We start from the raw sequence: 22889 nt of genomic DNA, 5'->3' as shown, positions 1-22889 counted from the left end.
AGAGAGGTCAAATCACAGTAATGCAAACTCAGTCAGAGACATAGATTTTCACTTGCAACTTGCTTTAACATGTTTAACAGTGCATGAAATGTTGTCTAAAACAAAAAAGAATGATGCATTTTATAGCTGGATCTGGTTTTATTACATTCTGAATTGGACGTTGAAAATGAGCTTATCTCAGCCAGCAGAGAGGTCAAATCACAGTAATGCAAACTCAGTCAGAGACATATATTTTCACTTGCAACTTGCTTTAACATGTTTAACAGTGTATGAAATGTTGTCTAAAACAAAAAAGAATGATCCATTTTATGGCTGGATCTGTTTTTATCACTTTTTAAAATGGACGTTGAAAATGAGCTTATCTCAGCCAGCAGAGAGGTCAAATCACAGTAATGCAAACTCAGTCAGAGACATAGATTTTCACTTGCAACTTGCTTTAACATGTTTAACAGTGCATGAAATGTTGTCTAAAACAAAAAAGAATGATGCATTTTATGTCTGGATCTGGTTTTATTACATTCTGAATTGGACGTTGAAAATGAGCTTATCTCAGCCAGCAGAGAGGTCAAATCACAGTAATGCAAACTCAGTCAGGGACATAGATTTTCTCTTGCAACTTGCTTTAACATGTTTAACAGTGCATGAAATGTTGTCTAAAACAAAAAAGAATGATGCATTTTATAGCTGGATCTGGTTTTAATACATTCTGAATTGGACGTTGAAAATGAGCTTATCTCAGCCAGCAGAGAGGTCAAATCACAGTAATGCAAACTCAGTCAGAGACATAGATTTTCACTTGCAACTTGCTTTAACATGTTTAACAGTGCATGAAATGTTGTCTAAAACAAAAAAGAATGATGCATTTTATGGCTGGATCTGGTTTTATTACATTCTGAATTGGACGTTGAAAATGAGCTTATCTCAGCCAGCAGAGAGGTCAAATCACAGTAATGCAAACTCAGTCAGAGACATAGATTTTCACTTGCAAATTGCTTTAACATGTTTAACAGTGCATGAAATGTTGTCTAAAACAAAAAAGAATGATCCATTTTATGGCTGGATCTGTTTTTATCACTTTTTGAAATGGACGTTGAAAATGAGCTTATCTCAGCCAGCAGAGAGGTCAAATCACAGTAATGCAAACTCAGTCAGAGACATAGATTTTCACTTGCAACTTGCTTTAACATGTTTAACAGTGCATGAAATGTTGTCTAAAACAAAAAAGAATGATGCATTTTATGTCTGGATCTGGTTTTATTACATTCTGAATTGGACGTTGAAAATGAGCTTATCTCAGCCAGCAGAGAGGTCAAATCACAGTAATGCAAACTCAGTCAGAGACATAGATTTTCACTTGCAACTTGCTTTAACATGTTTAACAGTGCATGAAATGTTGTCTAAAACAAAAAAGAATGATGCATTTTATAGCTGGATCTGGTTTTATTACATTCTGAATTGGACGTTGAAAATGAGCTTATCTCAGCCAGCAGAGAGGTCAAATAATAGTAATGCAAACTCAGTCAGAGACATAGATTTTCACTTGCAACTTGCTTTAACATGTTTAACAGTGCATGAAATGTTGTCTAAAACAAAAAAGAATGATCCATGTTATGGCTGGATCTGTTTTTATCATTTTCTGAAATGGACGTTGAAAATGAGCTTATCTCAGCCAGCAGAGAGGTCAAATCACAGTAATGCAAACTCAGTCAGGGACATAGATTTTCTCTTGCAACTTGCTTTAACATGTTTAACAGTGCATGAAATGTTGTCTAAAACAAAAAAGAATGATGCATTTTATGTCTGGATCTGGTTTTATTACATTCTAAATTGGACGTTGAAAATGAGCTTATCTCAGCCAGCAGAGAGGTCAAATCACAGTAATGCAAACTCAGTCAGAGACATAGATTTTCACTTGCAACTTGCTTTAACATGTTTAACAGTGCATGAAATGTTGTCTAAAACAAAAAAGAATGATGCATTTTATAGCTGGATCTGGTTTTATTACATTCTGAATTGGACGTTGAAAATGAGCTTATCTCAGCCAGCAGAGAGGTCAAATCACAGTAATGCAAACTCAGTCAGAGACATAGATTTTCACTTGCAACTTGCTTTAACATGTTTAACAGTGCATGAAATGTTGTCTAAAACAAAAAAGAATGATCCATTTTATGGCTGGATCTGTTTTTATCACTTTTTGAAATGGATGTTGAAAATGAGCTTATCTCAGCCAGCAGAGAGGTCAAATCACAGTAATGCAAACTCAGTCAGAGACATATATTTTCACTTGCAACTTGCTTTAACATGTTTAACAGTGCATGAAATGTTGTCTAAAACAAAAAAGAATGATGCATTTTATAGCTGGATCTGGTTTTATTACATTCTGAATTGGACGTTGAAAATGAGCTTATCTCAGCCAGCAGAGAGGTCAAATCACAGTAATGCAAACTCAGTCAGAGACATAGATTTTCACTTGCAACTTGCTTTAACATGTTTAACAGTGCATGAAATGTTGTCTAAAACAAAAAGAATGATGCATTTTATGTCTGGATCTGGTTTTATTACATTCTAAATTGGACGTTGAAAATGAGCTTATCTCAGCCAGCAGAGAGGTCAAATCACAGTAATGCAAACTCAGTCAGAGACATAGATTTTCACTTGCAACTTGCTTTAACATGTTTAACAGTGCATGAAATGTTGTCTAAAACAAAAAAGAATGATGCATTTTATAGCTGGATCTGGTTTTATTACATTCTGAATTGGACGTTGAAAATGAGCTTATCTCAGCCAGCAGAGAGGTCAAATCACAGTAATGCAAACTCAGTCAGAGACATAGATTTTCACTTGCAACTTGCTTTAACATGTTTAACAGTGCAGGAAATGTTGTCTAAAACAAAAAAGAATGATGCATTTTATAGCTGGATCTGGTTTTATTACATTCTGAATTGGACGTTGAAAATGAGCTTATCTCAGCCAGCAGAGAGGTCAAATCACAGTAATGCAAACTCAGTCAGAGACATAGATTTTCACTTGCAACTTGCTTTAACATGTTTAACAGTGCATGAAATGTTGTCTAAAACAAAAAAGAATGATGCATTTTATAGCTGGATCTGGTTTTATTACATTCTGAATTGGACGTTGAAAATGAGCTTATCTCAGCCAGCAGAGAGGTCAAATCACAGTAATGCAAACTCAGTCAGAGACATATATTTTCACTTGCAACTTGCTTTAACATGTTTAACAGTGTATGAAATGTTGTCTAAAACAAAAAAGAATGATCCATTTTATGGCTGGATCTGTTTTTATCACTTTTTAAAATGGACGTTGAAAATGAGCTTATCTCAGCCAGCAGAGAGGTCAAATCACAGTAATGCAAACTCAGTCAGAGACATAGATTTTCACTTGCAACTTGCTTTAACATGTTTAACAGTGCATGAAATGTTGTCTAAAACAAAAAAGAATGATGCATTTTATGTCTGGATCTGGTTTTATTACATTCTGAATTGGACGTTGAAAATGAGCTTATCTCAGCCAGCAGAGAGGTCAAATCACAGTAATGCAAACTCAGTCAGGGACATAGATTTTCTCTTGCAACTTGCTTTAACATGTTTAACAGTGCATGAAATGTTGTCTAAAACAAAAAAGAATGATGCATTTTATAGCTGGATCTGGTTTTAATACATTCTGAATTGGACGTTGAAAATGAGCTTATCTCAGCCAGCAGAGAGGTCAAATCACAGTAATGCAAACTCAGTCAGAGACATAGATTTTCACTTGCAACTTGCTTTAACATGTTTAACAGTGCATGAAATGTTGTCTAAAACAAAAAAGAATGATGCATTTTATAGCTGGATCTGGTTTTATTACATTCTGAATTGGACGTTGAAAATGAGCTTATCTCAGCCAGCAGAGAGGTCAAATCACAGTAATGCAAACTCAGTCAGAGACATAGATTTTCACTTGCAACTTGCTTTAACATGTTTAAAAGTGCATGAAATGTTGTCTAAAACAAAAAAGAATGATCCATGTTATGGCTGGATCTGTTTTTATCATTTTCTGAAATGGACGTTGAAAATGAGCTTATCTCAGCCAGCAGAGAGGTCAAATCACAGTAATGCAAACTCAGTCAGGGACATAGATTTTCTCTTGCAACTTGCTTTAACATGTTTAACAGTGCATGAAATGTTGTCTAAAACAAAAAAGAATGATGCATTTTATGTCTGGATCTGGTTTTATTACATTCTAAATTGGACGTTGAAAATGAGCTTATCTCAGCCAGCAGAGAGGTCAAATCACAGTAATGCAAACTCAGTCAGAGACATAGATTTTCACTTGCAACTTGCTTTAACATGTTTAACAGTGCATGAAATGTTGTCTAAAACAAAAAAGAATGATGCATTTTATAGCTGGATCTGGTTTTATTACATTCTGAATTGGACGTTGAAAATGAGCTTATCTCAGCCAGCAGAGAGGTCAAATCACAGTAATGCAAACTCAGTCAGACACATAGATTTTCACTTGCAACTTGCTTTAACATGTTTAACAGTGCATGAAATGTTGTCTAAAACAAAAAAGAATGATGCATTTTATAGCTGGATCTGGTTTTATTACATTCTGAATTGGACGTTGAAAATGAGCTTATCTCAGCCAGCAGAGAGGTCAAATCACAGTAATGCAAACTCAGTCAGAGACATAGATTTTCACTTGCAACTTGCTTTAACATGTTTAACAGTGCATGAAATGTTGTCTAAAACAAAAAAGAATGATCCATTTTATGGCTGGATCTGTTTTTATCACTTTTTGAAATGGATGTTGAAAATGAGCTTATCTCAGCCAGCAGAGAGGTCAAATCACAGTAATGCAAACTCAGTCAGAGACATATATTTTCACTTGCAACTTGCTTTAACATGTTTAACAGTGCATGAAATGTTGTCTAAAACAAAAAAGAATGATCCATTTTATGGCTGGATCTGTTTTTATCACTTTTTGAAATGGACGTTGAAAATGAGCTTATCTCAGCCAGCAGAGAGGTCAAATCACAGTAATGCAAACTCAGTCAGAGACATAGATTTTCACTTGCAACTTGCTTTAACATGTTTAACAGTGCATGAAATGTTGTCTAAAACAAAAAAGAATGATCCATGTTATGGCTGGATCTGTTTTTATCATTTTCTGAAATGGACGTTGAAAATGAGCTTATCTCAGCCAGCAGAGAGGTCAAATCACAGTAATGCAAACTCAGTCAGGGACATAGATTTTCTCTTGCAACTTGCTTTAACATGTTTAACAGTGCATGAAATGTTGTCTAAAACAAAAAAGAATGATGCATTTTATAGCTGGATCTGGTTTTATTACATTCTGAATTGGACGTTGAAAATGAGCTTATCTCAGCCAGCAGAGAGGTCAAATCACAGTAATGCAAACTCAGTCAGAGACATAGATTTTCACTTGCAACTTGCTTTAACATGTTTAACAGTGCATGAAATGTTGTCTAAAACAAAAAAGAATGATGCATTTTATAGCTGGATCTGGTTTTATTACATTCTGAATTGGACGTTGAAAATGAGCTTATCTCAGCCAGCAGAGAGGTCAAATCACAGTAATGCAAACTCAGTCAGAGACATAGATTTTCACTTGCAACTTGCTTTAACATGTTTAACAGTGCATGAAATGTTGTCTAAAACAAAAAGAATGATGCATTTTATGTCTGGATCTGGTTTTATTACATTCTAAATTGGACGTTGAAAATGAGCTTATCTCAGCCAGCAGAGAGGTCAAATCACAGTAATGCAAACTCAGTCAGAGACATAGATTTTCACTTGCAACTTGCTTTAACATGTTTAACAGTGCATGAAATGTTGTCTAAAACAAAAAAGAATGATGCATTTTATAGCTGGATCTGGTTTTATTACATTCTGAATTGGACGTTGAAAATGAGCTTATCTCAGCCAGCAGAGAGGTCAAATCACAGTAATGCAAACTCAGTCAGAGACATAGATTTTCACTTGCAACTTGCTTTAACATGTTTAACAGTGCAGGAAATGTTGTCTAAAACAAAAAAGAATGATGCATTTTATAGCTGGATCTGGTTTTATTACATTCTGAATTGGACGTTGAAAATGAGCTTATCTCAGCCAGCAGAGAGGTCAAATCACAGTAATGCAAACTCAGTCAGAGACATAGATTTTCACTTGCAACTTGCTTTAACATGTTTAACAGTGCATGAAATGTTGTCTAAAACAAAAAAGAATGATGCATTTTATAGCTGGATCTGGTTTTATTACATTCTGAATTGGACGTTGAAAATGAGCTTATCTCAGCCAGCAGAGAGGTCAAATCACAGTAATGCAAACTCAGTCAGAGACATATATTTTCACTTGCAACTTGCTTTAACATGTTTAACAGTGTATGAAATGTTGTCTAAAACAAAAAAGAATGATCCATTTTATGGCTGGATCTGTTTTTATCACTTTTTAAAATGGACGTTGAAAATGAGCTTATCTCAGCCAGCAGAGAGGTCAAATCACAGTAATGCAAACTCAGTCAGAGACATAGATTTTCACTTGCAACTTGCTTTAACATGTTTAACAGTGCATGAAATGTTGTCTAAAACAAAAAAGAATGATGCATTTTATGTCTGGATCTGGTTTTATTACATTCTGAATTGGACGTTGAAAATGAGCTTATCTCAGCCAGCAGAGAGGTCAAATCACAGTAATGCAAACTCAGTCAGGGACATAGATTTTCTCTTGCAACTTGCTTTAACATGTTTAACAGTGCATGAAATGTTGTCTAAAACAAAAAAGAATGATGCATTTTATAGCTGGATCTGGTTTTAATACATTCTGAATTGGACGTTGAAAATGAGCTTATCTCAGCCAGCAGAGAGGTCAAATCACAGTAATGCAAACTCAGTCAGAGACATAGATTTTCACTTGCAACTTGCTTTAACATGTTTAACAGTGCATGAAATGTTGTCTAAAACAAAAAAGAATGATGCATTTTATAGCTGGATCTGGTTTTATTACATTCTGAATTGGACGTTGAAAATGAGCTTATCTCAGCCAGCAGAGAGGTCAAATCACAGTAATGCAAACTCAGTCAGAGACATAGATTTTCACTTGCAACTTGCTTTAACATGTTTAAAAGTGCATGAAATGTTGTCTAAAACAAAAAAGAATGATCCATGTTATGGCTGGATCTGTTTTTATCATTTTCTGAAATGGACGTTGAAAATGAGCTTATCTCAGCCAGCAGAGAGGTCAAATCACAGTAATGCAAACTCAGTCAGGGACATAGATTTTCTCTTGCAACTTGCTTTAACATGTTTAACAGTGCATGAAATGTTGTCTAAAACAAAAAAGAATGATGCATTTTATGTCTGGATCTGGTTTTATTACATTCTAAATTGGACGTTGAAAATGAGCTTATCTCAGCCAGCAGAGAGGTCAAATCACAGTAATGCAAACTCAGTCAGAGACATAGATTTTCACTTGCAACTTGCTTTAACATGTTTAACAGTGCATGAAATGTTGTCTAAAACAAAAAAGAATGATGCATTTTATAGCTGGATCTGGTTTTATTACATTCTGAATTGGACGTTGAAAATGAGCTTATCTCAGCCAGCAGAGAGGTCAAATCACAGTAATGCAAACTCAGTCAGACACATAGATTTTCACTTGCAACTTGCTTTAACATGTTTAACAGTGCATGAAATGTTGTCTAAAACAAAAAAGAATGATGCATTTTATAGCTGGATCTGGTTTTATTACATTCTGAATTGGACGTTGAAAATGAGCTTATCTCAGCCAGCAGAGAGGTCAAATCACAGTAATGCAAACTCAGTCAGAGACATAGATTTTCACTTGCAACTTGCTTTAACATGTTTAACAGTGCATGAAATGTTGTCTAAAACAAAAAAGAATGATCCATTTTATGGCTGGATCTGTTTTTATCACTTTTTGAAATGGATGTTGAAAATGAGCTTATCTCAGCCAGCAGAGAGGTCAAATCACAGTAATGCAAACTCAGTCAGAGACATATATTTTCACTTGCAACTTGCTTTAACATGTTTAACAGTGCATGAAATGTTGTCTAAAACAAAAAAGAATGATCCATTTTATGGCTGGATCTGTTTTTATCACTTTTTGAAATGGACGTTGAAAATGAGCTTATCTCAGCCAGCAGAGAGGTCAAATCACAGTAATGCAAACTCAGTCAGAGACATAGATTTTCACTTGCAACTTGCTTTAACATGTTTAACAGTGCATGAAATGTTGTCTAAAACAAAAAAGAATGATCCATGTTATGGCTGGATCTGTTTTTATCATTTTCTGAAATGGACGTTGAAAATGAGCTTATCTCAGCCAGCAGAGAGGTCAAATCACAGTAATGCAAACTCAGTCAGGGACATAGATTTTCTCTTGCAACTTGCTTTAACATGTTTAACAGTGCATGAAATGTTGTCTAAAACAAAAAAGAATGATGCATTTTATAGCTGGATCTGGTTTTATTACATTCTGAATTGGACGTTGAAAATGAGCTTATCTCAGCCAGCAGAGAGGTCAAATCACAGTAATGCAAACTCAGTCAGAGACATAGATTTTCACTTGCAACTTGCTTTAACATGTTTAACAGTGCAGGAAATGTTGTCTAAAACAAAAAAGAATGATCCATGTTATGGCTGGATCTGTTTTTATCATTTTCTGAAATGGACGTTGAAAATGAGCTTATCTCAGCCAGCAGAGAGGTCAAATCACAGTAATGCAAACTCAGTCAGAGACATAGATTTTCACTTGCAACTTGCTTTAACATGTTTAACAGTGCATGAAATGTTGTCTAAAACAAAAAAGAATGATCCATTTTATGGCTGGATCTGTTTTTATCACTTTTTGAAATGGACGTTGAAAATGAGCTTATCTCAGCCAGCAGAGAGGTCAAATCACAGTAATGCAAACTCAGTCAGAGACATAGATTTTCACTTGCAACTTGCTTTTAACATGTTTAACAGTGCATGAAATGTTGTCTAAAACAAAAAAAAAATGATGCATTTTATGTCTGGATCTGGTTTTATTACATTCTGAATTGGACGTTGAAAATGAGCTTATCTCAGCCAGCAGAGAGGTCAAATCACAGTAATGCAAACTCAGTCAGAGACATAGATTTTCACTTGCAACTTGCTTTAACATGTTTAACAGTGCATGAAATGTTGTCTAAAACAAAAAAGAATGATGCATTTTATAGCTGGATCTGGTTTTATTACATTCTGAATTGGACGTTGAAAATGAGCTTATCTCAGCCAGCAGAGAGGTCAAATCACAGTAATGCAAACTCAGTCAGAGACATAGATTTTCACTTGCAACTTGCTTTAACATGTTTAACAGTGCATGAAATGTTGTCTAAAACAAAAAAGAATGATCCATGTTATGGCTGGATCTGTTTTTATCATTTTCTGAAATGGACGTTGAAAATGAGCTTATCTCAGCCAGCAGAGAGGTCAAATCACAGTAATGCAAACTCAGTCAGGGACATAGATTTTCTCTTGCAACTTGCTTTAACATGTTTAACAGTGCATGAAATGTTGTCTAAAACAAAAAAGAATGATGCATTTTATGTCTGGATCTGGTTTTATTACATTCTAAATTGGACGTTGAAAATGAGCTTATCTCAGCCAGCAGAGAGGTCAAATCACAGTAATGCAAACTCAGTCAGAGACATAGATTTTCACTTGCAACTTGCTTTAACATGTTTAACAGTGCAGGAAATGTTGTCTAAAACAAAAAATAATGATGCATTTTATAGCTGGATCTGGTTTTATTACATTCTGAATTGGACGTTGAAAATGAGCTTATCTCAGCCAGCAGAGAGGTCAAATCACAGTAATGTAAACTCAGTCAGAGACATAGATTTTCACTTGCAACTTGCTTTAACATGTTTAACAGTGCATGAAATGTTGTCTAAAACAAAAAAGAATGATGCATTTTATAGCTGGATCTGGTTTTATTACATTCTGAATTGGACGTTGAAAATGAGCTTATCTCAGCCAGCAGAGAGGTCAAATCACAGTAATGCAAACTCAGTCAGAGACATATATTTTCACTTGCAACTTGCTTTAACATGTTTAACAGTGCATGAAATGTTGTCTAAAACAAAAAAGAATGATCCATTTTATGGTTGGATCTGTTTTTATCACTTTTTGAAATGGACGTTGAAAATGAGCTTATCTCAGCCAGCAGAGAGGTCAAATCACAGTAATGCAAACTCAGTCAGAGACATAGATTTTCACTTGCAACTTGCTTTAACATGTTTAACAGTGCATGAAATGTTGTCTAAAACAAAAAAGAATGATGCATTTTATGTCTGGATCTGGTTTTATTACATTCTGAATTGGACGTTGAAAATGAGCTTATCTCAGCCAGCAGAGAGGTCAAATCACAGTAATGCAAACTCAGTCAGAGACATAGATTTTCACTTGCAACTTGCTTTAACATGTTTAACAGTGCATGAAATGTTGTCTAAAACAAAAAAGAATGATGCATTTTATAGCTGGATCTGGTTTTATTACATTCTGAATTGGACGTTGAAAATGAGCTTATCTCAGCCAGCAGAGAGGTCAAATCACAGTAATGCAAACTCAGTCAGAGACATAGATTTTCACTTGCAACTTGCTTTAACATGTTTAACAGTGCATGAAATGTTGTCTAAAACAAAAAAGAATGATGCATTTTATGTCTGGATCTGGTTTTATTACATTCTAAATTGGACGTTGAAAATGAGCTTATCTCAGCCAGCAGAGAGGTCAAATCACAGTAATGCAAACTCAGTCAGAGACATAGATTTTCACTTGCAACTTGCTTTAACATGTTTAACAGTGCAGGAAATGTTGTCTAAAACAAAAAAGAATGATGCATTTTATAGCTGGATCTGGTTTTATTACATTCTGAATTGGACGTTGAAAATGAGCTTATCTCAGCCAGCAGAGAGGTCAAATCACAGTAATGCAAACTCAGTCAGAGACATAGATTTTCACTTGCAACTTGCTTTAACATGTTTAACAGTGCAGGAATTGTTGTCTAAAACAAAAAAGAATGATGCATTTTATAGCTGGATCTGGTTTTATTACATTCTGAATTGGACGTTGAAAATGATCTTATCTCAGCCAGCAGAGAGGTCAAATCACAGTAATGCAAACTCAGTCAGAGACATAGATTTTCACTTGCAACTTGCTTTAACATGTTTAACAGTGCATGAAATGTTGTCTAAAACAAAAAAGAATGATGCATTTTATAGCTGGATCTGGTTTTATTACATTCTGATTTGGACGTTGAAAATGAGCTTATCTCAGCCAGCAGAGAGGTCAAATCACAGTAATGCAAACTCAGTCAGAGACATATATTTTCACTTGCAACTTGCTTTAACATGTTTAACAGTGCATGAAATGTTGTCTAAAACAAAAAAGAATGATCCATTTTATGGCTGGATCTGTTTTTATCACTTTTTGAAATGGACGTTGAAAATGAGCTTATCTCAGCCAGCAGAGAGGTCAAATCACAGTAATGCAAACTCAGTCAGAGACATAGATTTTCACTTGCAACTTGCTTTAACATGTTTAACAGTGCATGAAATGTTGTCTAAAACAAAAAAGAATGATGCATTTTATAGCTGGATCTGGTTTTATTACATTCTGAATTGGACATTGAAAATGAGCTTATCTCAGCCAGCAGAGAGGTCAAATCACAGTAATGCAAACTCAGTCAGAGACATAGATTTTCACTTGCAACTTGCTTTAACATGTTTAACAGTGCATGAAATGTTGTCTAAAACAAAAAAGAATGATGCATTTTATAGCTGGATCTGGTTTTATTACATTCTGAATTGGACGTTGAAAATGAGCTTATCTCAGCCAGCAGAGAGGTCAAATCACAGTAATGCAAACTCAGTCAGAGACATATATTTTCACTTGCAACTTGCTTTAACATGTTTAACAGTGCATGAAATGTTGTCTAAAACAAAAAAGAATGATGCATTTTATGTCTGGATCTGGTTTTATTACATTCTGAATTGGACGTTGAAAATGAGCTTATCTCAGCCAGCAGAGAGGTCAAATCACAGTAATGCAAACTCAGTCAGAGACATAGATTTTCACTTGCAACTTGCTTTAACATGTTTAACAGTGCATGAAATGTTGTCTAAAACAAAAAAGAATGATCCATGTTATGGCTGGATCTGTTTTTATCATTTTCTGAAATGGACGTTGAAAATGAGCTTATCTCAGCCAGCAGAGAGGTCAAATCACAGTAATGCAAACTCAGTCAGGGACATAGATTTTCTCTTGCAACTTGCTTTAACATGTTTAACAGTGCATGAAATGTTGTCTAAAACAAAAAAGAATGATGCATTTTATGTCTGGATCTGGTTTTATTACATTCTAAATTGGACGATGAAAATGAGCTTATCTCAGCCAGCAGAGAGGTCAAATCACAGTAATGCAAACTCAGTCAGAGACATAGATTTTCACTTGCAACTTGCTTTAACATGTTTAACAGTGCAGGAAATGTTGTCTAAAACAAAAAAGAATGATCCATTTTATGGCTGGATCTGGTTTTATTACATTCTGAATTGGACGTTGAAAATGAGCTTATCTCAGCCAGCAGAGAGGTCAAATCACAGTAATGCAAACTCAGTCAGAGACATAGATTTTCACTTGCAACTTGCTTTAACATGTTTAACAGTGCATGAAATGTTGTCTAAAACAAAAAAGAATGATGCATTTTATGTCTGGATCTGGTTTTATTACATTCTAAATTGGACGTTGAAAATGAGCTTATCTCAGCCAGCAGAGAGGTCAAATCACAGTAATGCAAACTCAGTCAGAGACATAGATTTTCACTTGCAACTTGCTTTAACATGTTTAACAGTGCATGAAATGTTGTCTAAAACAAAAAAGAATGATGCATTTTATAGCTGGATCTGGTTTTATTACATTCTGAATTGGACGTTGAAAATGAGCTTATCTCAGCCAGCAGAGAGGTCAAATCACAGTAATGCAAACTCAGTCAGAGACATAGATTTTCACTTGCAACTTGCTTTAACATGTTTAACAGTGCAGGAAATGTTGTCTAAAACAAAAAAGAATGATGCATTTTATAGCTGGATCTGGTTTTATTACATTCTGAATTGGACGTTGAAAATGAGCTTATCTCAGCCAGCAGAGAGGTCAAATCACAGTAATGCAAACTCAGTCAGAGACATATATTTTCACTTGCAACTTGCTTTAACATGTTGAACAGTGCATGAAATGTTGTCTAAAACAAAAAAAGAATGATGCATTTTATAGCTGGATCTGGTTTTATTACATTCTGAATTGGACGTTGAAAATGAGCTTATCTCAGCCAGCAGAGAGGTCAAATCACAGTAATGCAAACTCAGTCAGAGACATAGATTTTTACTTGCAACTTGCTTTAACATGTTTAACAGTGCAGGAAATGTTGTCTAAAACAAAAAAGAATGATGCATTTTATGTCTGGATCTGGTTTTATTACATTCTGAATTGGACGTTGAAAATGAGCTTATCTCAGCCAGCAGAGAGGTCAAATCACAGTAATGCAAACTCAGTCAGAGACATAGATTTTCACTTGCAACTTGCTTTAACATGTTTAACAGTGCATGAAATGTTGTCTAAAACAAAAAAGAATGATGCATTTTATAGCTGGATCTGGTTTTATTACATTCTGAATTGGACGTTGAAAATGAGCTTATCTCAGCCAGCAGAGAGGTCAAATCACAGTAATGCAAACTCAGTCAGAGACATAGATTTTCACTTGCAACTTGCTTTAACATGTTTAACAGTGCATGAAATGTTGTCTAAAACAAAAAAGAATGATCCATGTTATGGCTGGATCTGTTTTTATCATTTTCTGAAATGGACGTTGAAAATGAGCTTATCTCAGCCAGCAGAGAGGTCAAATCACAGTAATGCAAACTCAGTCAGGGACATAGATTTTCTCTTGCAACTTGCTTTAACATGTTTAACAGTGCATGAAATGTTGTCTAAAACAAAAAAGAATGATGCATTTTATAGCTGGATCTGGTTTTATTACATTCTGAATTGGACGTTGAAAATGAGCTTATCTCAGCCAGCAGAGAGGTCAAATCACAGTAATGCAAACTCAGTCAGAGACATAGATTTTCACTTGCAACTTGCTTTAACATGTTTAACAGTGCATGAAATGTTGTCTAAAACAAAAAAGAATGATGCATTTTATAGCTGGATCTGGTTTTATTACATTCTGAATTGGACGTTGAAAATGAGCTTATCTCAGCCAGCAGAGAGGTCAAATCACAGTAATGCAAACTCAGTCAGAGACATATATTTTCACTTGCAACTTGCTTTAACATGTTTAACAGTGCATGAAATGTTGTCTAAAGCAAAAAAGAATGATCCATTTTATGGCTGGATCTGTTTTTATCACTTTTTGAAATGGACGTTGAAAATGAGCTTATCTCAGCCAGCAGAGAGGTCAAATCACAGTAATGCAAACTCAGTCAGAGACATAGATTTTCACTTGCAACTTGCTTTAACATGTTTAACAGTGCATGAAATGTTGTCTAAAACAAAAAAGAATGATGCATTTTATAGCTGGATCTGGTTTTATTACATTCTGAATTGGACATTGAAAATGAGCTTATCTCAGCCAGCAGAGAGGTCAAATCACAGTAATGCAAACTCAGTCAGAGACATAGATTTTCACTTGCAACTTGCTTTAACATGTTTAACAGTGCATGAAATGTTGTCTAAAACAAAAAAGAATGATGCATTTTATAGCTGGATCTGGTTTTATTACATTCTGAATTGGACGTTGAAAATGAGCTTATCTCAGCCAGCAGAGAGGTCAAATCACAGTAATGCAAACTCAGTCAGAGACATATATTTTCACTTGCAACTTGCTTTAACATGTTTAACAGTGCATGAAATGTTGTCTAAAACAAAAAAGAATGATGCATTTTATGTCTGGATCTGGTTTTATTACATTCTGAATTGGACGTTGAAAATGAGCTTATCTCAGCCAGCAGAGAGGTCAAATCACAGTAATGCAAACTCAGTCAGAGACATAGATTTTCACTTGCAACTTGCTTTAACATGTTTAACAGTGCAAGAAATGTTGTCTAAAACAAAAAAGAATGATCCATGTTATGGCTGGATCTGTTTTTATCATTTTCTGAAATGGACGTTGAAAATGAGCTTATCTCAGCCAGCAGAGAGGTCAAATCACAGTAATGCAAACTCAGTCAGGGACATAGATTTTCTCTTGCAACTTGCTTTAACATGTTTAACAGTGCATGAAATGTTGTCTAAAACAAAAAAGAATGATGCATTTTATGTCTGGATCTGGTTTTATTACATTCTAAATTGGACGATGAAAATGAGCTTATCTCAGCCAGCAGAGAGGTCAAATCACAGTAATGCAAACTCAGTCAGAGACATAGATTTTCACTTGCAACTTGCTTTAACATGTTTAACAGTGCAGGAAATGTTGTCTAAAACAAAAAAGAATGATCCATTTTATGGCTGGATCTGGTTTTATTACATTCTGAATTGGACGTTGAAAATGAGCTTATCTCAGCCAGCAGAGAGGTCAAATCACAGTAATGCAAACTCAGTCAGAGACATAGATTTTCACTTGCAACTTGCTTTAACATGTTTAACAGTGCATGAAATGTTGTCTAAAACAAAAAAGAATGATGCATTTTATGTCTGGATCTGGTTTTATTACATTCTAAATTGGACGTTGAAAATGAGCTTATCTCAGCCAGCAGAGAGGTCAAATCACAGTAATGCAAACTCAGTCAGAGACATAGATTTTCACTTGCAACTTGCTTTAACATGTTTAACAGTGCATGAAATGTTGTCTAAAACAAAAAAGAATGATGCATTTTATAGCTGGATCTGGTTTTATTACATTCTGAATTGGACGTTGAAAATGAGCTTATCTCAGCCAGCAGAGAGGTCAAATCACAGTAATGCAAACTCAGTCAGAGACATAGATTTTCACTTGCAACTTGCTTTAACATGTTTAACAGTGCAGGAAATGTTGTCTAAAACAAAAAAGAATGATGCATTTTATAGCTGGATCTGGTTTTATTACATTCTGAATTGGACGTTGAAAATGAGCTTATCTCAGCCAGCAGAGAGGTCAAATCACAGTAATGCAAACTCAGTCAGAGACATATATTTTCACTTGCAACTTGCTTTAACATGTTGAACAGTGCATGAAATGTTGTCTAAAACAAAAAAAGAATGATGCATTTTATAGCTGGATCTGGTTTTATTACATTCTGAATTGGACGTTGAAAATGAGCTTATCTCAGCCAGCAGAGAGGTCAAATCACAGTAATGCAAACTCAGTCAGAGACATAGATTTTCACTTGCAACTTGCTTTAACATGTTTAACAGTGCAGGAAATGTTGTCTAAAACAAAAAAGAATGATGCATTTTATGTCTGGATCTGGTTTTATTACATTCTGAATTGGACGTTGAAAATGAGCTTATCTCAGCCGGCAGAGAGGTCAAATCACAGTAATGCAAACTCAGTCAGAGACATAGATTTTCACTTGCAACTTGCTTTAACATGTTTAACAGTGCATGAAATGTTGTCTAAAACAAAAAAGAATGATGCATTTTATAGCTGGATCTGGTTTTATTACATTCTGAATTGGACGTTGAAAATGAGCTTATCTCAGCCAGCAGAGAGGTCAAATCACAGTAATGCAAACTCAGTCAGAGACATAGATTTTCACTTGCAACTTGCTTTAACATGTTTAACAGTGCATGAAATGTTGTCTAAAACAAAAAAGAATGATCCATGTTATGGCTGGATCTGTTTTTATCATTTTCTGAAATGGACGTTGAAAATGAGCTTATCTCAGCCAGCAGAGAGGTCAAATCACAGTAATGCAAACTCAGTCAGGGACATAGATTTTCTCTTGCAACTTGCTTTAACATGTTTAACAGTGCATGAAATGTTGTCTAAAACAAAAAAGAATGATGCATTTTATAGCTGGATCTGGTTTTATTACATTCTAAATTGGACGTTGAAAATGAGCTTATCTCAGCCAGCAGAGAGGTCAAATCACAGTAATGCAAACTCAGTCAGAGACAGAGATTTTCACTTGCAACTTGCTTTAACATGTTTAACAGTGCATGAAATGTTGTCTAAAACAAAAAAGAATGATGCATTTTATGTCTGGATCTGGTTTTATTACATTCTAAATTGGACGTTGAAAATGAGCTTATCTCAGCCAGCAGAGAGGTCAAATCACAATAATGCAAACTCAGTCAGAGACAGAGATTTTCACTTGCAACTTGCTTTAACATGTTTAACAGTGCATGAAATGTTGTCTAAAACAAAAAAGAATGATGCATTTTATGGCTGGATCTGTTTTTATCACTTTTTGAAATGGACGTTGAAAATGAGCTTATCTCAGCCAGCAGAGAGGTCAAATCACAGTAATGCAAACTCAGTCAGAGACATAGATTTTCACTTGCAACTTGCTTTAACATGTTTAACAGTGCATGAAATGTTGTCTAAAACAAAAAAGAATGATGCATTTTATGTCTGGATCTGGTTTTATCATTTTCTGAAATGGACGTTGAAAATGAGCTTATCTCAGCCAGCAGAGAGGTCAAATCACAGTAATGCAAACTCAGTCAGGGACATAGATTTTCTCTTGCAACTTGCTTTAACATGTTTAACAGTGCATGAAATGTTGTCTAAAACAAAAAAGAATGATGCATTTTATAGCTGGATCTGGTTTTATTACATTCTGAATTGGACGTTGAAAATGAGCTTATCTCAGCCAGCAGAGAGGTCAAATCACAGTAATGCAAACTCAGTCAGACACATAGATTTTCACTTGCAACTTGCTTTAACATGTTTAACAGTGCATGAAATGTTGTCTAAAACAAAAAAGAATGATGCATTTTATGTCTGGATCTGGTTTTATCATTTTCTGAAATGGACGTTGAAAATGAGCTTATCTCAGCCAGCAGAGAGGTCAAATCACAGTAATGCAAACTCAGTCAGGGACATAGATTTTCTCTTGCAACTTGCTTTAACATGTTTAACAGTGCATGAAATGTTGTCTAAAACAAAAAAGAATGATGCATTTTATAGCTGGATCTGGTTTTATTACATTCTGAATTGGACGTTGAAAATGAGCTTATCTCAGCCAGCAGAGAGGTCAAATCACAGTAATGCAAACTCAGTCAGACACATAGATTTTCACTTGCAACTTGCTTTAACATGTTTAACAGTGCATGAAATGTTGTCTAAAACAAAAAAGAATGATGCATTTTATAGCTGGATCTGGTTTTATTACATTCTGAATTGGACGTTGAAAATGAGCTTATCTCAGCCAGCAGAGAGGTCAAATCACAGTAATGCAAACTCAGTCAGAGACATAGATTTTCACTTGCAACTTGCTTTAACATGTTTAACAGTGCATGAAATGTTGTCTAAAACAAAAAAGAATGATGCATTTTATGTCTGGATCTGGTTTTATTACATTCTAAATTGGACGTTGAAAATGAGCTTATCTCAGCCAGCAGAGAGGTCAAATCACAGTAATGCAAACTCAGTCAGAGACAGAGATTTTCACTTGCAACTTGCTTTAACATGTTTAACAGTGCATGAAATGTTGTCTAAAACAAAAAAGAATGATGCATTTTATGTCTGGATCTGGTTTTATTACATTCTAAATTGGACGTTGAAAATGAGCTTATCTCAGCCAGCAGAGAGGTCAAATCACAATAATGCAAACTCAGTCAGAGACAGAGATTTTCACTTGCAACTTGCTTTAACATGTTTAACAGTGCATGAAATGTTGTCTAAAACAAAAAAGAATGATGCATTTTATGGCTGGATCTGTTTTTATCACTTTTTGAAATGGACGTTGAAAATGAGCTTATCTCAGCCAGCAGAGAGGTCAAATCACAGTAATGCAAACTCAGTCAGAGACATAGATTTTCACTTGCAACTTGCTTTAACATGTTTAACAGTGCATGAAATGTTGTCTAAAACAAAAAAGAATGATGCATTTTATGTCTGGATCTGGTTTTATCATTTTCTGAAATGGACGTTGAAAATGAGCTTATCTCAGCCAGCAGAGAGGTCAAATCACAGTAATGCAAACTCAGTCAGGGACATAGATTTTCTCTTGCAACTTGCTTTAACATGTTTAACAGTGCATGAAATGTTGTCTAAAACAAAAAAGAATGATGCATTTTATAGCTGGATCTGGTTTTATTACATTCTGAATTGGACGTTGAAAATGAGCTTATCTCAGCCAGCAGAGAGGTCAAATCACAGTAATGCAAACTCAGTCAGACACATAGATTTTCACTTGCAACTTGCTTTAACATGTTTAACAGTGCATGAAATGTTGTCTAAAACAAAAAAGAATGATGCATTTTATGTCTGGATCTGGTTTTATCATTTTCTGAAATGGACGTTGAAAATGAGCTTATCTCAGCCAGCAGAGAGGTCAAATCACAGTAATGCAAACTCAGTCAGGGACATAGATTTTCTCTTGCAACTTGCTTTAACATGTTTAACAGTGCATGAAATGTTGTCTAAAACAAAAAAGAATGATGCATTTTATAGCTGGATCTGGTTTTATTACATTCTGAATTGGACGTTGAAAATGAGCTTATCTCAGCCAGCAGAGAGGTCAAATCACAGTAATGCAAACTCAGTCAGAGACATAGATTTTCACTTGCAACTTGCTTTAACATGTTTAACAGTGCATGAAATGTTGTCTAAAACAAAAAAGAATGATGCATTTTATGTCTGGATCTGGTTTTATTACATTCTAAATTGGACGTTGAAAATGAGCTTATCTCAGCCAGCAGAGAGGTCAAATCACAGTAATGCAAACTCAGTCAGAGACATAGATTTTCACTTGCAACTTGCTTTAACATGTTTAACAGTGCATGAAATGTTGTCTAAAACAAAAAAGAATGATGCATTTTATAGCTGGATCTGGTTTTATTACATTCTGAATTGGACGTTGAAAATGAGCTTATCTCAGCCAGCAGAGAGGTCAAATCACAGTAATGCAAACTCAGTCAGAGACATAGATTTTCACTTGCAACTTGCTTTAACATGTTTAACAGTGCATGAAATGTTGTCTAAAACAAAAAAGAATGATGCATTTTATAGCTGGATCTGGTTTTATTACATTCTGAATTGGACGTTGAAAATGAGCTTATCTCAGCCAGCAGAGAGGTCAAATCACAGTAATGCAAACTCAGTCAGAGACATATATTTTCACTTGCAACTTGCTTTAACATGTTTAACAGTGCATGAAATGTTGTCTAAAACAAAAAAGAATGATGCATTTTATGTCTGGATCTGGTTTTATTACATTCTAAATTGGACGTTGAAAATGAGCTTATCTCAGCCAGCAGAGAGGTCAAATCACAGTAATGCAAACTCAGTCAGAGACATAGATTTTCACTTGCAACTTGCTTTAACATGTTTAACAGTGCATGAAATGTTGTCTAAAACAAAAAAGAATGATGCATTTTATAGCTGGATCTGGTTTTATTACATTCTGAATTGGACGTTGAAAATGAGCTTATCTCAGCCAGCAGAGAGGTCAAATAATAGTAATGCAAACTCAGTCAGAGACATAGATTTTCACTTGCAACTTGCTTTAACATGTTTAACAGTGCATGAAATGTTGTCTAAAACAAAAAAGAATGATCCATTTTATGGCTGGATCTGTTTTTATCACTTTTTGAAATGGATGTTGAAAATGAGCTTATCTCAGCCAGCAGAGAGGTCAAATCACAGTAATGCAAACTCAGTCAGGGACATAGATTTTCTCTTGCAACTTGCTTTAACATGTTTAACAGTGCATGAAATGTTGTCTAAAACAAAAAAGAATGATGCATTTTATAGCTGGATCTGGTTTTATTACATTCTGAATTGGACGTTGAAAATGAGCTTATCTCAGCCAGCAGAGAGGTCAAATCACAGTAATGCAAACTCAGTCAGAGACATAGATTTTCACTTGCAACTTGCTTTAACATGTTTAACAGTGCATGAAATGTTGTCTAAAACAAAAAAGAATGATGCATTTTATAGCTGGATCTGGTTTTATTACATTCTGAATTGGACGTTGAAAATGAGCTTATCTCAGCCAGCAGAGAGGTCAAATCACAGTAATGCAAACTCAGTCAGGGACATAGATTTTCTCTTGCAACTTGCTTTAACATGTTTAACAGTGCATGAAATGTTGTCTAAAACAAAAAAGAATGATGCATTTTATAGCTGGATCTGGTTTTATTACATTCTGAATTGGACGTTGAAAATGAGCTTATCTCAGCCAGCAGAGAGGTCAAATCACAGTAATGCAAACTCAGTCAGAGACATAGATTTTCACTTGCAACTTGCTTTAACATGTTTAACAGTGCATGAAATGTTGTCTAAAACAAAAAAGAATGATGCATTTTATAGCTGGATCTGGTTTTATTACATTCTGAATTGGACGTTGAAAATGAGCTTATCTCAGCCAGCAGAGAGGTCAAATCACAGTAATGCAAACTCAGTCAGAGACATAGATTTTCACTTGCAACTTGCTTTAACATGTTTAACAGTGCATGAAATGTTGTCTAAAACAAAAAAGAATGATGCATTTTATAGCTGGATCTGGTTTTATTACATTCTGAATTGGACGTTGAAAATGAGCTTATCTCAGCCAGCAGAGAGGTCAAATCACAGTAATGCAAACTCAGTCAGAGACATAGATTTTCACTTGCAACTTGCTTTAACATGTTTAACAGTGCATGAAATGTTGTCTAAAACAAAAAAGAATGATCCATTTTATGGCTGGATCTGTTTTTATCACTTTTTGAAATGGACGTTGAAAATGAGCTTATCTCAGCCAGCAGAGAGGTCAAATCACAGTAATGCAAACTCAGTCAGAGACATAGATTTTCACTTGCAACTTGCTTTAACATGTTTAACAGTGCATGAAATGTTGTCTAAAACAAAAAAGAATGATGCATTTTATAGCTGGATCTGGTTTTATTACATTCTGAATTGGACGTTGAAAATGAGCTTATCTCAGCCAGCAGAGAGGTCAAATAATAGTAATGCAAACTCAGTCAGAGACATAGATTTTCACTTGCAACTTGCTTTAACATGTTTAACAGTGCATGAAATGTTGTCTAAAACAAAAAAGAATGATCCATTTTATGGCTGGATCTGTTTTTATCACTTTTTGAAATGGATGTTGAAAATGAGCTTATCTCAGCCAGCAGAGAGGTCAAATCACAGTAATGCAAACTCAGTCAGGGACATAGATTTTCTCTTGCAACTTGCTTTAACATGTTTAACAGTGCATGAAATGTTGTCTAAAACAAAAAAGAATGATGCATTTTATAGCTGGATCTGGTTTTATTACATTCTGAATTGGACGTTGAAAATGAGCTTATCTCAGCCAGCAGAGAGGTCAAATCACAGTAATGCAAACTCAGTCAGAGACATAGATTTTCACTTGCAACTTGCTTTAACATGTTTAACAGTGCATGAAATGTTGTCTAAAACAAAAAAGAATGATGCATTTTATAGCTGGATCTGGTTTTATTACATTCTGAATTGGACGTTGAAAATGAGCTTATCTCAGCCAGCAGAGAGGTCAAATCACAGTAATGCAAACTCAGTCAGGGACATAGATTTTCTCTTGCAACTTGCTTTAACATGTTTAACAGTGCATGAAATGTTGTCTAAAACAAAAAAGAATGATGCATTTTATAGCTGGATCTGGTTTTATTACATTCTGAATTGGACGTTGAAAATGAGCTTATCTCAGCCAGCAGAGAGGTC

The sequence above is a fragment of the Danio rerio genome, chromosome 2 (genome assembly GCF_052040795.2).
Source record: "Danio rerio strain M-AB ecotype USA chromosome 2, GRCz13ab, whole genome shotgun sequence".
Lineage (NCBI taxonomy): Eukaryota > Metazoa > Chordata > Actinopteri > Cypriniformes > Danionidae > Danio > Danio rerio.
Note: the sequence above shows the minus strand (reverse complement) of the source record.